Source organism: Cervus elaphus, chromosome 12, assembly GCF_910594005.1.
Source record: "Cervus elaphus chromosome 12, mCerEla1.1, whole genome shotgun sequence".
NCBI classification, from domain to species: domain Eukaryota; kingdom Metazoa; phylum Chordata; class Mammalia; order Artiodactyla; family Cervidae; genus Cervus; species Cervus elaphus.
The window spans coordinates 6,736,334-6,753,114 of record NC_057826.1 but is presented as its reverse complement, the minus strand read 5'-3'; positions in this window follow the sequence as shown (position 1 = coordinate 6,753,114).

The window sequence follows — 16,781 nt, the reverse complement described above, 5'->3', positions numbered from 1 at the left end:
ACCTGATGTGAAGAGTTGAAAAAGACTGTGATGCTGGGAAAGATTAAAGGTAAAAGAAGAAGGGCGTGGCAGAGGACACATTGGTTAGATAGCATCATTGACTTAATGGACATGAATCTGAGCAAACTCTGGGAGGCAGTGGAGAATGGAACAGTCTGGCATGTCACAGTGCATGGGGTTGCAAAGCATCAAACACAGCTTAACGACTGAACAACAACAATTATTTGCACTAATTCCCATGTAGCTGAGGATTGTCACTCACTAAGTATCTACAAGAGTGAATAAATGATGCAGTAGTCAAACCAATGTCAAGTGCTTTACTTGTTAAATACATTATAGCTGCTTTAGACAAAAAGACTCTCAAGAGTGATTAAAATCACAACTACAATATTATCCTATTGAAAAATGTAACCCCTTTGACAGTTATTATCTTTATGATATAATCTGCTGGATAGAATTTCAGAAACAATGCACCTATCTATACAAGAGACTATTATGTGATATATTAACTTTTCTGCTTTATATTACCTTTAATTACACAAGTGATACATGACTATTATTTCTTGCAAAATTTATTCCACAGACTGCAAAATCTTCTTTGAAAACCCCCTCAAAAATCCATCTCCTTTACCTCCTCGATAGATGTAGCTACTGGCAAGTTGCGTATTTCTTAGTTCATCTAGATAAGATGTACACATGTGGTTAAGTTCAATTAAACTCTTTGCATTTATGTATCTGTCATTTTGCCCTGAGACAAAGAAAGTAGTAAACATTAAATTCCATTAATGGAGGAAGAAGATGTTCAATCTTAAATGTGTATTTTCTTTGAGCACATAGGGAAAATCATAAAACCTGCCGGTCATGATTTGAAATCCTGTTTTTAAAAGCCCACTTCATTTCTAATTATATCTATCAGATAAAAGAATCCAGCTGTTTATGTTTTGTGATAGTTTGCTTGGATGTAGGCCAAAGAGTGAAGTGGGGGAGTTTACAATCTCCTCGCAGCACGCTGAAGCAGCGCGGCTCCGCAGGGGCAATGGTTAAGTGTGCTTGTTTTGCTTTATTCAAACATTAGCATCTTTTGCATTGAGAGGGGGACCTCTTGGGAGCCGGGGACAGCTCTGGTTTACATTGCCAGGTCTCCTTCCTCCCCACACCCTGCCCTCAGACATCCTCAGAACCTCTTCCACCAGGGTCTCCTCAGCCTTAATTGGGAGAACAATGGGGCTTTTCAGAGGGAGCCACTCACCCCAGCAGCCTGGCTTGCTCTTTTATGGTTTCTGTGTGAGCAGGACTGATTACCCAGGGAGCACACACTATACCTTGTCAGATTGCTTATTAAGGAGGCTGGAGGTCGATTTGTAAAGAACATGAAGAATACGTTCAGTCTTGACTGTTCCATAATACAGTTCCTCTGGGCACACTTTATAAAAGACTCCAGGTGAGACAAGTACCAGGGTGCATTTAGGTAGAATGAGAAGGCCTGGGACATTGTGATGAAGTGCTTTTAACATTTCACAGTTTCACATAATTGATTTCTAACAGGAGGTTTCTGTCATGAAGTCTTTTCAGTCAAGAGAGCTATCAAAGAACTTGGGTCACTTACATCTCTATTTAAAAGGCAGATTTCATTCCAAATATTAACCCTGGGGATAACTAAACAACTAAAAGACATATAAACAAGTCTTGAGACCAGCAAGGTACTTGTGGTAGTTATGCTTAGGATGGATTTTACAGATTGTATGTATATCTAGGCACACACATACACACACACAGAGGAGTGTATATATATATATATATATATATTTACAGTTGACTCTAGAACAACATGGGGTACTGACCCTCCAAGGAGTGAAAAATTACCTGTAGGTTATAATCACCACTCCCTATCCTCAGTTCTACATCCGTGGATTCAACAAACTGGGGATTACATATTGGGAAATATCTGCTTATAAGTGTACTGCACAGTTCAGATATGTGTTGTTCAAGGGCCAACTATGTTTGGAAAATATATCTTCTATTATTCACCAGTTGGTACCAGAGGAGGCGAACATTATCCAGCTTTTATTTCATTATTTACAAAAGCGAAACACTTGAGGGCACATAAGAAAGGTAAGTGCTAGATATATGATTTATCATCTATCAGCAAAAGCTCATATTTGTAAGTATTTATCTGTTTTAAATGAAAACAGAGAAACAGAGTTCAGAGTAAAGATGGGATTCCCAAGACTTTGGGACTATTATTTCAGATTTTGACATTAGTTCTTTGGTGTGGCCTTGAGCATGAATTTTTCTTCTCTTTGCAACTCCTCAACTGTAAAATGGAATCCAAATGTTTGGTAGAGGTTGGCAAGTTGTGCAGGAATCACTAAAAATGGCTTCTATAAAAGAAAAGATTTTCACTCATAAAAACTCCTAAGTGCCACACTTTATAAAAATTTTATTTACTATTCCATTTCGCCTAAGCAAATAAAAATATGTCAGGTAAACACTCATCTGACATCAGTCTTGACAAGCTTCTTTCTACCGATTTATAATGTTGTATGTTTTAAAATGCATTTGGAAAATTATGTTATTTTGCACACTCAGGCATTTTATTTTGCAGCTGGAGACTCTAAAATGTTCAGTTTTCATATCTTTTAGACATTGGAGTGGGACAATCAGTGGAACTAATATTTCTGGAATTCAGATGGAAGCTCAACTAATGATATTTGATTAAACTTAATGAAACAGAGTTTAAAGGAGTATTTTATGCTCTTGCAGGGATTTTTACTGCTTATTGATTTTTCAAAAATTGTTAATTCTAAAATTTTTGGGGGAAAGTAGCAAACACTATTCTAGCAAAAAGTCAGTAGATTGCATGTATTTATTATCAATATAAAATCTGTTATTATTTTACTATGTCAAATATTACAGATATGTTTTGGATACCAGGTACCACATTACTGTAATGAATTCTAAGAAACTTAAGTAATTGTCTAGTCTTTTTTTACCTAGTCAGAAGAACATTCAGTCATGTAGAAAACTAATCATGTTACATTCAGAAGAAAGAAAATAATCAAAATTTAATGTCACGATTTATCTCTGTATTCATTTGAACTCTCCAGATAACAATCTGTATTCAGAGACAATATATATACTAGACAATATAGCATTTATTTTTCAGAAAGCATGGATCCTAGTTATGGATTTTTTCCTAGCTTTGTGAGTTTATACAAATTACTTAATTCTCCAAACACATTGATTCTTTGTCTTTAAAATGGAGCCTAAATTAGACTATATTAAAACTAGTACTAGGTCATTTTCTTCCCAAATTAATTAATAAAATAAATCTGATAGCTTTAAGAGGAGGTCCAAAAAGAGATAAATGAGACTGACTTTCATCTTAGAGAATAGGTAGAACACTATGTTGGCTTCCAGGTGGCATTAGTGGTAAAGAAACTGCCTGTCAATGCAGGAGATGAGGGGGATGTGGGTTCCGTCCCTCGATCAGGAATATCCCCCAAAGGAGGGCATGGAAAGCCACTCCAGTTTTCTTGCCTGGAGAATCCCATGGACAGAGGAAACTGGCAGAGTTGTACATGACTAAAGCAACTTAGCAGGCATGCAGAACACTAAATAAAAAGAGAAAACTTTAGAAAGTATATATAGGATTAAAAAAAAAAAAAACAGATTAAAGCCATTAAACTAATAGCAAACTTCTCAATACCAATAACAGAATCCAGAAAAGAGTCAGATAGCAACTTCAGATTGCTCAAAGAGGGCCATTTTCAATTTATAATTCTGCTCAATTAAACTATCATTCAAAATAACAATATAGTAAAAATATGTTATGCAAAGTTAAACTGAGAGAATATAACTAAAAGGTCACTATTAAAATAACTTTAAAGAAGTTCAAAAGAAGGAAATTAAACTAGAATGAAAAAAATGAGATAGTAAGAGCAGATGTGAACCAAGAGGCTTGTAAATGTATGAGTAAAATTTGAAAGAAAATCAGATTTCTGGTTTCAGCTATTTTTAAAATGATTAAGTATAGTTGATTTACAAAACTGTATTAATTTCAGGTATACAACATACTGATTCAGTTTTTTTTTTTTCAGATTATATTTCACTGTAGGCTATTACAATGTATTGAATATCATTCCATGCTATACAGTAAATCCTTGTTGCTCAAGTATTTTACATATAGTAGTTTACATATACATGTTTACATTTGGAACTCTTTACTCCTGGTTTTTCCCTCCTTCCCTCTCTCTTTTAGTAACCATACTTTTTTAAGTAACCAACTTTTTTTTAATGTCTGTGAATCTGTTTCAGTTTGGTTTCAGCTTTGACATGTAGAGATCATCACTCCTGTACAAACAACAAGAAAAAGCTGAAGAAACCAAATATAAGTAATTTTCTTGGGTTCATCAGAAAACTGAGATTGCAGAATGGACCTACCACCCTAAACCATGAAGAGAGGCTAATCTACAAAGTTACAACCAAGGTCAGTTTACCTCAGGAAGAAGTCACTATGCCATAAGCTAGTAGGAAGAAAGAAATCTGTCACCAAGTTGTGACTGACTCTTTTGGGACTGTGTGGACTGTAGCCTGCAAGATCTATAGAATTTCCCTGGCAGGAATCCTGGAGTAGGTTGCCATTTTCATCTCCAGGGGATCTTCCTGACCCAGGGATTGAACTCTTATCTCCTGGTTGGTGAGTATATTCTTTACCAGTGAACCACCAGGGAAGCCCCATGCTGGTAGGAATTATCACTTAAATGTCAATCTTGAGTTGTTGGAGGAAGAGTGTAGACTAATGTGAGTGAGACACTCCCAGGAACTGAAGTTTTTGAGAAACCAAGACACTTTCGTGAGTTTATTATCAGGAATTCCATCAACTTTAACGGTAAAGATCCCAGAAAAAGCCCCTTATAACTTTGGTAGTGAGAGGGGATGAATGATCCTACTTAATGGTAGGAAACAGTATGTGTTCCCTTAAGCCTGGGAATGAGGCAAAGATGTTATCTCATACCTCTAATATTTGGTATCCGACTAAATATTCTAATTAGTGCAAGAAGACAAGAAAGAAAAAAAGGGTACAATTGAAAAGGAGAAATAAAAAAAACTGTCTTTATAAAAAGATTTATATATAAATCCCAAGAATAGATACACATAGTAAACACACTACAGATGCAAACTCCTATGACTAATAAATAAGTAATATAGCAAAGTCACTGCTTTCCCATATACTGGCACACCTGGCATTTGAAATGACAATAACATTATCATTTGCAAAAGATCAGTTACCCCCCCCCCCAATTAAATACTTAGACTTCCCTGATGGCTCAGATGGTATAGAATCCACCTTCAATGCGGGAGACCTGGGTTTGATTCCTGAATTAGGAAAATCCCCTGGAGAAGGGCATGGCAACCTACTCCAGTATTCTTGTTTGGAGAATCCCCATGAACAGAGGAGCCTGGTGGGCTACAGTCCATGGGGTCCTAAAGAGTTGGACACAACTGAGTGACTAGGCACAGCACAATTAAATACTTACGTGCAAATCAAACAAAGTATATTAAAAAACTATATGTGGAAAATTTTCATGAAAGAACTCTAAATAATGAAAGCTTACAACCCATGCTCACAGATTAGAAGATGCAATGTTGTTAAAATTTCGATTGTTCCCAAATGGATTGAAAGATTTAATGTAATCCCAATAAAAATCTCAGCAAGATAATTTGTAGAGGTTGACAAACTTGTTTAAAATTTAGATGGAAAAGTAAAGACCTAGAATAATTGCTATGATATCGAAGAGTGAAGTTGGAAGATTCAATCTATCCAACTTCAAAACTTAGTGGAAAAGCACAATAATCAAGAAGTCATGGTATTAGGGAAATCACAAACATGTAGATCAATAGAAAAGAATAAAGCCCAGAAACAGACCTACACAAACATCGTCAACTAGTCTTGAAAGAAGAGCCAAGACAATCCAATGGAGAAAGTATAGTTATTTTAATAAACAGTGCTGACAAGTGGACTTCTCAGGTGGCACTATATGTAAGAAAAAATGAACCTAGACACAGAACCAATAGCTTTCACAAAAGTTAACTCAAAGTGGATCATAGATTTAAAAGTGAAAAAGAAAACAAAGAAGATCTATGTGCGCTTGGGTCTAGTGGGGAATTCTTAGATATAACATCAATAAGCACAATCCATGACAGAAATAATTGATAAGTTGGACTTCATTAAAATTAAAAACTTTGACTCTGCAAATATTGTTAAGAGAAGGAAAAGATAAGCTATAGGCTGGAGAGAAGCTGGTGAAGGTTTGAGTCAGTAGCTCTAAGCAAACCCTCTAAAATAGGGAGGCACACTCCACATCAATCCCGATAATTGTTGAGATGAATATTCACCTTTATAATTCAAAGTTTATGTAAAGTCTTCTAGAAAATATAAAATAGAGATCATTCACTTTGTTCTATGAGACTCATATTATTAATAGCAAAGTCAGATTAGGATATACAACAAAAAATTGGCCAATATTAGTAAACTAAATCTAGAATTATATATAAAATATAACACATCATAACTAAGCTGAGTTCTTCACTTAAATGTAAAAGTGATTTCAATTTACAAAATTGTTGATGAAAAATACTCTGAAAACAAACAACAAAAAAAATATAGGAATATAAGGTAACATCCTTAACCTTACTGTCCAAAAATATTTCAAAATAAATGATTAAATGTAAGTGTAATATCCTCAAAATACACATATAATTTACCTTATATATGTATGTGTGTGTGTGTGTGTGCGTGTGCACGCTCAGTTGTGGCCAACTCTTTGTGACTTCATGGACTGTAGCCTGCCAGGCTCCTCTGTCCATGATTTTCCAAGCAAGAATATTGGAGTTGGTTGTCATTTCCTCCTCCAGGGGATCTTCCTGATCAAAGCCCCCAAGGATAGAATCTGCATCCCCTGCATTGACAGGTGGGTTCTTTACCATTGAGCCACTTGAGAAGTCCAGGATATGTATGTATACATATGTGTGTATTTATTTATACCTGCGAACACTACTTGGAAAACTCAGCAGTGGCCACAGGACTGGAAAAGGTCAATTTTCATTCCAATCCCTAAGAAAGGCAATCCCAAAGAATGCTCAAACTACCGCACAATTGCACTCATCTCACACACTAGTAAAGTAATGCTCAAAATTCTCCAAGCCAGGCTTCCGCAATACGTGAACCATGAACTTCCAGATGTTCAAGCTGAATTTAGAAAAGGCAGAGGAACCAGAAGTCAAATTGCCAACATCTATTGGATCATCAAAAAGGCAAGAGAGTTCCAGAAAAACATCTATATCTGTTTTATTGACTATAACAAAGCCTTCGACTGTGTGGATCTCCATAAATTGTGGAAAATTCTGAAAGAGATGGGAATACCAGAGCACCTGACCTGCCTCTTGAGAAACCTGTATGCAGGTCAAGAAGCAACAGTTAGAACTGGACATAGAACAACAGACTGGTTCCAAATAGAAAAAGGAGTACGTCAAGGCTGTATATTGTCACCCTGCTTATTTAACTTATATGCAGAGTACATCATGAGAAAACCTGGACTGGAAGAAGCACAAGCTGGAATCAAGATTGCCAGGAGAAATATCAATAACCTCAGATATGCAGATGACACTACCCTTATGGCAGAAAGTAAAGAGGAACTAAAAACCTCTTGATGAAGGTGAAAGAGGAGAGTGAAAAAGTTGGCTTAAAGTTCAACATTCAGAAAACTAAGATCATGGCATCTGGTCCCATCACTTCATGGGAAATAGATGGGGAGACAGGGGGAACAGTGTCAGACTTTATTTTTGGGGGCTCCAAAATCACTGCAGATGGTGATTGAAGCCATGAAATTAAAAGACACTTACTCCTTGGAAGGAAAGTTATGACCAACGTAGACGGCATTTTAAAAAGCAGCGACATTACTTTGCCAACAAAGATCCATCTGGTCAAGGCTATGGTTTTTCCAGTGGTCATGTATGGATGTGAGAGTTGGACTGTGAGGAAAGCTGAGCGCCAAAGAACTGATGCTTTTGAACTGTGGTGTTGGAGAAGACTCTTGAGAATCCCTTGGACGGCAAGGAGATCCAACCAGTCCATCCTAAAGGAGATCAGTCCTGGGTGTTCATTGAAAGGACTGATGCTGAAGCTGAAACTCCAATATTTTGGCCTCCTCATGTGAAGAGTTGACTCATTGGAAAAGACCCTGATGCTGGGAGGGATTGCAGGCAGGAGGAGATAGGGACGACAGAGGATAAAGTGGCTGGATGGCATCACTGACTTGATGGGCAGGAGTTTGAGTAAACTCCAGGAGTTGGTGATGGACAGGGAGGCCTGGCATGCTGCGATTCATGGGGTTGCAAAGAGTCGGACACGACTGAGCGACTGAACTGAACACTACTTTATGCTATAGCTAATATTTACAGCACAGGCAGTACAGTAAAACAAGGAAAAGAAGCAAAAGAAATAGCTTTTGGAGAGAAATAACAACAGTGTAACTTATGATTAGTGATATGTTATCCTAAACAAATTCTAATAGTTGTAAGAAAAAGCTAATCCATTTCATTTTGCAATCCCTTAACTGAAACACTTAGATCCATATTCTTCAGAATTAAAAAGTTTTGAATTTTAAACAGATAAAAAGGTGCATAACCATATATTATATAACATTCTCAAGTTGTTAGCAGCATCCCTTAATCAAATATATTAATATTTTTTCATTGAGACTGATGAATATTTACATTAATTAAGACAAATGCTGAAATAGCTTCATATCAGTTCGCATCAGATTTGGTCTTGAAATAAGATTGGGTGCCAAACTTATTTAAATTTTTTTCAATTTCAAAGCTTTCGGAATATCAGAATTACAATAAGTGATTATTAATCTATTGCAAGAAGGGAGCTCAGCACAATGTTATATAATTGCTAAATATAAAAAAAAAAAACCCACAAATACATTCTTATACACCAGCTAAAAAATTAGAAAATAGAATTGTAAAAATTATTTACAGTGAAAGCCTATAAGAATGACTAAGGACAAATAAAAAATATATTACCAACACATTTTACAGAAAAAATTATTAAAATTTAATGATGTATAAAATAATGTTCAAGTTCATTGACAAACATCATATTCTGCTATAGAAATACTTAATGCAAAGACTGTTTTAAACAAATTATGCTATGAATTCCATAAACTACCAATACAAATCCAATATTTTTTTTTAAAGAATATAATAAGTAAATTCTAATTTTATATGTAAAAGCAACAGGCCTTGAACAAATAAATTATTTTGAAGCAGGCAGGAACAGTGTGGACTTGGTAGAGTGAATTGCAAGATTCAAATTTGAGTAGTTAAGAGGCATACAAATTGACATATGGTACAGAGTAGAGATCCCAGGAACCACCTCCACTTATGAGATAAATGTGAACTTACAAGCAGGTAAGAAAACGTGAACTATTCAAACAATAGTGTGAGAAAACTTGCTTATCAATACGGAAAAACATAAACTTAAACTCATAACACCATCCACATGTTCATTAGAAAATTTTACATGCAAAAAGTACTTCAAATACTAAGGAAAGATATATGACCATATATTTACAACTGTGGGGGTAAGAAAATATTTTATTATTTAAATAAAATAAAAATAAAATAAAATATTTTATTACTCTGGTACAAAATGTATAATGTAATAGGGTAGAATATAACTGCTTTAAAATGAACTTTTTCTGAATTTAAATCCTATGAGCAAAATTAAAAACTAAACTGAAAATTGAGAGTAGATACTCTGCATGTGACTCATAAAAGATTAATATTCATCAAAGATTAATATTCATAAAATCAAACATCTTTACAAATCATTAAGAACAAAAGAAACAATTAATTAAAAGTATGGGGAAATAATATAAAGGGTCAACTTAAAAAGGAATGGCCAACATATAAGAACATATCTATTTGCATAGAAATTTGCAAAAGCTAAACGCAAACAATGAGATAAGGTTTCATATTCAATACATTGGCAAACACTGAGAATTCCAATACCAATTTTAGTATGAATTGAAGCAGTGATTCAAAATGCTATAAAAATGTTATAAACATGTCAAAAGTAAATATTTAGTAAAATTAAGAAGGTGAGGACTTCCCTGGTGGTCCAATGCCTGCCGATACAGAGGACACAGGTTCCAGTCCGGGTCTGGGAAAAAAAATCCCAGATGCCTTGAAGCAGCTAAGTCCAAGTCCACGCACCACAACTTCTGAACTTGAGCTCTAGCGCCTGAGCCCTGCAATGCATTTCAACAAAGAGTGCTCCCCACTTCCCACAGCTAGAGAAAGCCCATGTACAGCAACTATTAATAAGATCCAGAAAGGCAACAAAGAGCCAGCACAGTCAACAAAAACAAATATATAAATATTTTTTTAAAATGTGAATAATTTGTGACTTGTAACATCAGATTCTGTTTCTAGCATAAAACAAATGCATCCACAAGAAAGCAGCTCAAAAAGTGATGGTAGATGTATTGGAAATAATGGGTTAATTATAAACTTTTGAACATATGAACATTGAACATATAAACATATAAAGAACAGGAGAATGGAACTGGCGTATTCTTAAAATAGAATACCATGTAGCAATTCAAATGAATATACTAGAACTCATTTATATTATGGTTAAAATGGAAAAACAGGTTGTTGAGTGAATAAAAGATATTTGGAAAGATGCATGCATTAGAATGAGTAACAGCATATGACCATCATAATATTGAATCTGCTCTCTCTTTTTTAAAACTGTTTTCAACAATTTTATATTACTTAAGCTTCTCCTTCTTAGAGTTTGCCATTCTTATGGGTTATGTAGTGCTTTGGTCTGAATGTCAGTGCTCCCAGAATTCAAGGGTTGGAATCTAAATGCCTAATGTGACACTGTTAGGGGGTGAGGTCTTTGAAGGTGCTTAGGTCACAAAAACAGAGTCCTCATGCAAGGGATTAGTGATCTTATGAGAGACCCAAAGCTTTTCTGCCCCTTCCACCCTGTGAGGACACCATGAGAAGTCTGAGACCAAGAAGAGGGCCCTCCCCTGGCTATTCGAGCCCTCTCATCTTCGGCATCCGGCATCCAGTCTCCAGAACCGTTTAACTTCCCAGTCTGTTATTTTGTTATCGCTGTTCAAACAGACTGAGGTATGCAAGCTTATATTTTTCATCAAACCTGGAAATGTTCAGCTGTTATTTTAAAAACTTAAGTATTTAAAATTCTTCCCCTCCACCCTACTCCTGATCTCAGGAATCTCCAATTCTACACACGCAAGACTCCTATTGTTCCCCGGCTCACACTGATTCTGTTCAGTTCGGTTCCATTTATTTTTTCTCTCTGTGCTTCATTTTAAATGTTTTCTAAATGCATAGTAGTCGATTAGTTTAGCTTCTTCGAGGTATCCTGAACCAGGTCTTAGCAGAAATGGAAAAAAGAGACAAAGCTGAAGAAGGCACCAGTGCCTGTGATCGCTTCCACTTACAACTTCCTCGGGACCCGCTTTCAGGCTCAGCTCTGCCTCTGGGAACCGAAAAAGCACAGGTGGTAACGCCTCCTGCTGCTCGGGCATCGCTCTTGGTTGACGTCGCCCCCCTTTTCTTGCAGGCACAGTCTCTGCTAACTGGGGGAGGTGGTGGGAACTGCGTTCTCTGTGAGCGCTGACCCCCACAACGGCAGGGCCACTGCCCTTTGGCTGTTGTTGCTGTTCAGTTGCCAAGTCGGGTCCAACTCTGCGACCCCACGGAGGGCAGCTCGCCAGGCTTCCTTGTCCTTCACCATCTCCTGGGGTTTGCCCAAGTTCGTTTCCATTGAATCGGTGATGCTACCCAACCATCTCATCCTAAACCTCAGGGAAAATATCCTGCTCAATTCTTGGTTGTACTATTTGGGAAAGGTCATTCTTAAGACTCCTTTGCCCTCAAATTTAGATACAAATTGCCAATGCCCAGATGAGTTCTATTTTTTTGATAATTAAGGTTGCCAGAGAATATTTAAAAAAAATTTTAGAAATATTAAAATTCTATTGGGTTAATAGTTCATTTTTCTCTAATACACATTGGCAGTGTTTCTGTTTTTGAATACTATTTAAAGGAATTCCAGATTAATGGACATTAATTCAAATATTCATTTTAAACATGAAAATTTTAACATTGACTAGCTAAGACAGGAGTCAGTTTCCAATCCTTAGTCTTCTCAGAAATAGCAATTGGAAGTAATTAATAGCTATTATACAATAATAATTGATCCCATGGTACACATACCCTTCCCATGCAACTCATTAAAATAAAACCACTTAATTTGATAATCAACTAAAATACCACTCAGCTAACAAGATGTAGCAATATTTACTGGTTTTATAGTCATTAAATGTGGCAGAATACTAAATATCTTACAGGAACATCTGGTAATCCTTTAATCATTGAACCCTCAGCTTTGTTTATGTAAATCTCAATTTGAACCTATGTTACTTAGACTTCATGAGTTTAGTTTACCTTTGATGATTAAGTAACTTAATTATTTGGTTACTCTGTTATGTTTTACATTCTAAATAATCATGGACTAATTAGAGTACACCATTATAATCTAACACTTTATATTCTAAATGCATTTATGTAAAAAAATCAATATAGAAACCAATTTCTTTCTAAATATTTAAAATATTTCCATGTCATCTTGTAATATGAAAAGCTGACTTTGAAGTAATGTGAAGCAATGAAAGTCAAAATGATTTTTATATAAAATTGCATAGTTCATATTATTTTCTACTTCTTCATTCATCACAAAATATGCTATCATTCTTTAAATTCATCACAAACTTATGAAGAAGACTGTATTATCCCTAATTTGCAGATAAAAAAGTGATACCCAAAGAGGTTAAGTCACTTGCCTGGGTTATTAAGTGATTTAGTCAAGATTGAAATGTTTGCCTATTTTATTCCAACAGTTATTCACTGCACCATTATTCTTTATTTTTTCATAGTAAGTATACAAATACATTTTAATTTTTGGAAATTTTAAGGGAAAGGAATGTACTTTTTTCCTTGGGTTAAAATAAGAGTTGCAAACTCTTCCAGAAAATGTCAGAAGAAGGTAAACTTCCAAACTCATTCTATGAGGCCACCATCACCCTAATTCCAAAACCAGACAAAGATGCCACAAAAAAAGAAAACTACAGGCCAATATCACTGATGAACATAGATGCAGAAATCCTTAACAAAATTCTAGCAAACAGAATCCAACAACATATTAAAAAAATCATACACCATGACGAAGTGGGCTTTATCCTAGGAATGCAAGGATTCTTTAATATCCACAAATCAATCAATGTAATACACCACATTAACAAATTGAAAAAAAAAAACATATGATTATCTCAATAGATGCAGAGAAAGCCTTTGACAAAATTCAACACTCATTTATGATTAAAACTCTCCAGAAGGCAGGAATAGAAGGAACATACCTCAACATAATAAAAGCTATATATGACAAACCCACAGCAAGCATTACCCTCAATGGAGAAAAATTGAAAGCTTTTCCCCTGAAATCAGGAACTAGACAAGGGTGCCCACTCTCACCACTACTATTTAACATAGTGTTGGAAGTTTTGGCCACAGCAATCAGAGCAGAAAAAGAAGTTAAAAGGAATCCAGATAGGAAAAGAAGAAGTGAAACTCTCACTGTTTGCAGATGAGATGAGCCTCTACATAGAAAACCTTAAAGACTCTACCAGAAAATTACTAAAGCTAATCAATGAATATAGTAAAGTTGCAGGATATAAAATTAACACAGAGAAATCCCTCGCATTCCTATACACTAACAATGAGAAAACAGAAAGAGAAATTAAGGAAACAATACCATTCACTATTGCAACAAAAAGAATAAAATACTTAGGAGTATATCTACCTAAAGAAACAAAAGACCGGGGGAGGAGCCAAGATGGCGGAGGAGTAGGACGGGGAGACCACTTTCTCTCCTACAAATTCATCAAAAGAATAACTGAATGCAGAGCAAACCTCACAAAACAACTTCTGATCGCTAGCTGAGGTAATCAGGCGCCCAGAAAAGCAGACCATTGTCTTCGAAAGGAGGTAGGACAAAATATAAAAGATAAAAAGTGAGACAAAAGAGCTAAGGACGGAGACCCGTCCCGGGAAGGGAGTCTTAGGCGGCCTTGCTTGGGCTAGGGTCCGGGCCTGAGTGCCCTGAGGACAATCGGAGGGAGCTTCTGTGAGGTGCCAACTTGAACTGTGGGAGACCAAGGGGGAGAGAGTTGACCGGTCGGAACACACTGCCGGCCGTTCGCAGAACAAAGGGACGGAGAAACTCCCAAGAAGAGGTCGCAGGCTGCGGACCCGCCCAGCCCCGCCGGAGGCAGGAGGCAGGGGGGAGGGGAAGGTCGCGGCGAGACACAGGGCGCAGGCACCCGACCGGCGCGGGCGGGGACTGGGGCTGGGGACGCAGAGGGCGGAAGGCGCGCGCACCCGCCTGGCGCCAGCGGAAACTGAGACTGGGTCCGCGGAAGGGAGTGGGCGCGCCACACCTGGGGATAGTGCGCCCATCAAGCCCCTCGCTGCCTGGACCGCTCTGACGGGGAAGGCACAGAGAGCAGGCGCAGCTTTTCCTTCCGCGCTTTTGTGTAACACCCGAGGGCTGGAACCTAGCGCAGCGCGGGGCGCGCTCCATATAGAACAGCCGGGAGCCTGAGCAGCGCAGACGGAGAAAGCAGCGTCAGCCCCTGCCGGAAGCGCCAGCCCGCCAGGGCCAGCCCCTCCCCGCAGCGTCAGCCCCGCCCCGCAGCGCCAGCCCCTCCCCGCAGCGCCAGCCCCTCCCCGCAGCGTCAGCCCCGCCCCGCAGCGCAACGGAACTAGCTAACTGAATAGGAGTCCACCTCCGCCCGCCTGTGTCAGGGCGGAAATGAGGCTCTGAAGAGACCGGCAAACAGAAGCCAAATAAACAAAGGGAACCGCTTCAGAAGGGACTGGTGCAACAGACTAAAATCCCTCTAGAAAACACCGACTTCACCGGAAGGGCCCTGTAGATATCGAGAAGTGTAAGCTGGAACGAGGAGCTATCTGAAACTGAGCCGAACCCACACTGGCCGCAACAGCTCCAGAGAAACTCCTAGATATATTTTTACTTTTTTTTTTCTAAGTAAGGAAAAAAAAAAAATTTTTTTTTCTTTTTATATTTTTTCTTTTTTATTTTTTCTCTTTTATTTTCCTTTAAAATTCCCTATTACTCCCCCATTACTCCTTAACTTTCATTTACATAGATTTTTACGATTTTTTTAATTAGGGGAAAAAAAACTTTTTTTTTTCTTTCTTTCTTTTTTTTTTTTTCTTTTTTCTTCTTTTTTTCCTTTCCGTTTTCTCTTTTATTTTCTATTTTTCTTTTTCTCTTATTTCTTTTAAAGTCCTCTAGTACTCCTCTACTACTCTTCATTTTCATTTTCACTACACTATAACCTTACCAAAAAAAAAAGAAGCCCTATCTTTAAACCGAAGATTATTCTCTCCCAATCTTGACTCTCTGTTTTCTACCTCAGAACACCTCTATTTCCTCCTTTCCCCTTCTCTTCCCAATCCAATTCTGTGAATCCTTGTAGGTGTCTGAGATACGGAGAACACTCTGGGAACAGACAGCTGCGTAGATCTGTCTCTCTCCTCTTGAGTCCCCCTTTTTCTCCTCCTGCTCATCTCTATCTCCCTCCTCCCTTTTCTCCTGTTCATGTAACTCTGTGAACCTCTCTGGGTGTCCCTAACAGGGGAGAATCTTTTCGCCATTAACCTAGAAGTTTTATTATCAGTGCTGTAGAGTTGGAGAAGTCCTGAGACTACAGGAAGAATAAAACTGAAATCCAGAGGCAGGAAACTTAAGCCCAAAACCTGAGAACACCAGAAAACTCCTGACTACATGGAACTTTAAGCAATAAGTGACCGTCCAAAAGCCTCCATACCTACACTGAAACCAACCACCACCCAAGAGCCAGTAAGTTTTAGAGCAAGATATACCACGCAAATTCTCCAGCAACACAGGAACATAGCCCCGAATGTCAACATACAGGCTGCCCAAGGTGACACCTAACACATAGACCCATCTCAAAACTCATTACTGGGCACTTCCATAAAGAAGAAATCAAGTTCCACGCACCAGTACACTGACACAAGCTTCCCTAACCGGGAAACCTTGACAAGCCAATCGTCTAACCCCACCCACTGGGTTAATCCTCCACAATAAAAAGGAACCACAGACCTCCAGAATACAGAAAGTCCACTCCAGACACAGCAATCTAAACAAGATGAAAAGGCAAAGAAATACCCAACAGGTAAAGGAACATGAAAAATGCCCACCAAGTCAAACAAAAGAGGAGGAGATAGGGAATCTACCTGAAAAAGAATTTAGAATAATGATAATAAAAATGATCCAAAATCTTGAAAACAAAATGGAGTTACAGATAAATAACCTGGAGACAAAAATTGAAAAGATACAAGAATTGTTTAATAAAGACCTAGAAGAAATAAAAAAGAGTCAATTAAAAATGAACAATGCAATGAATGAGATCAAAAACACTTTGGAGGGAACCAAGAGTAGAATAACGGAGGCAGAAGATAGGATAAGTGAGGTAGAAGATAAAATGGTGGAAATAAATGAAGCAGAGAGGAAAAAAGAAAAAAGGATCAAAAGAAATGAGGACAACCTCAGGGACCTC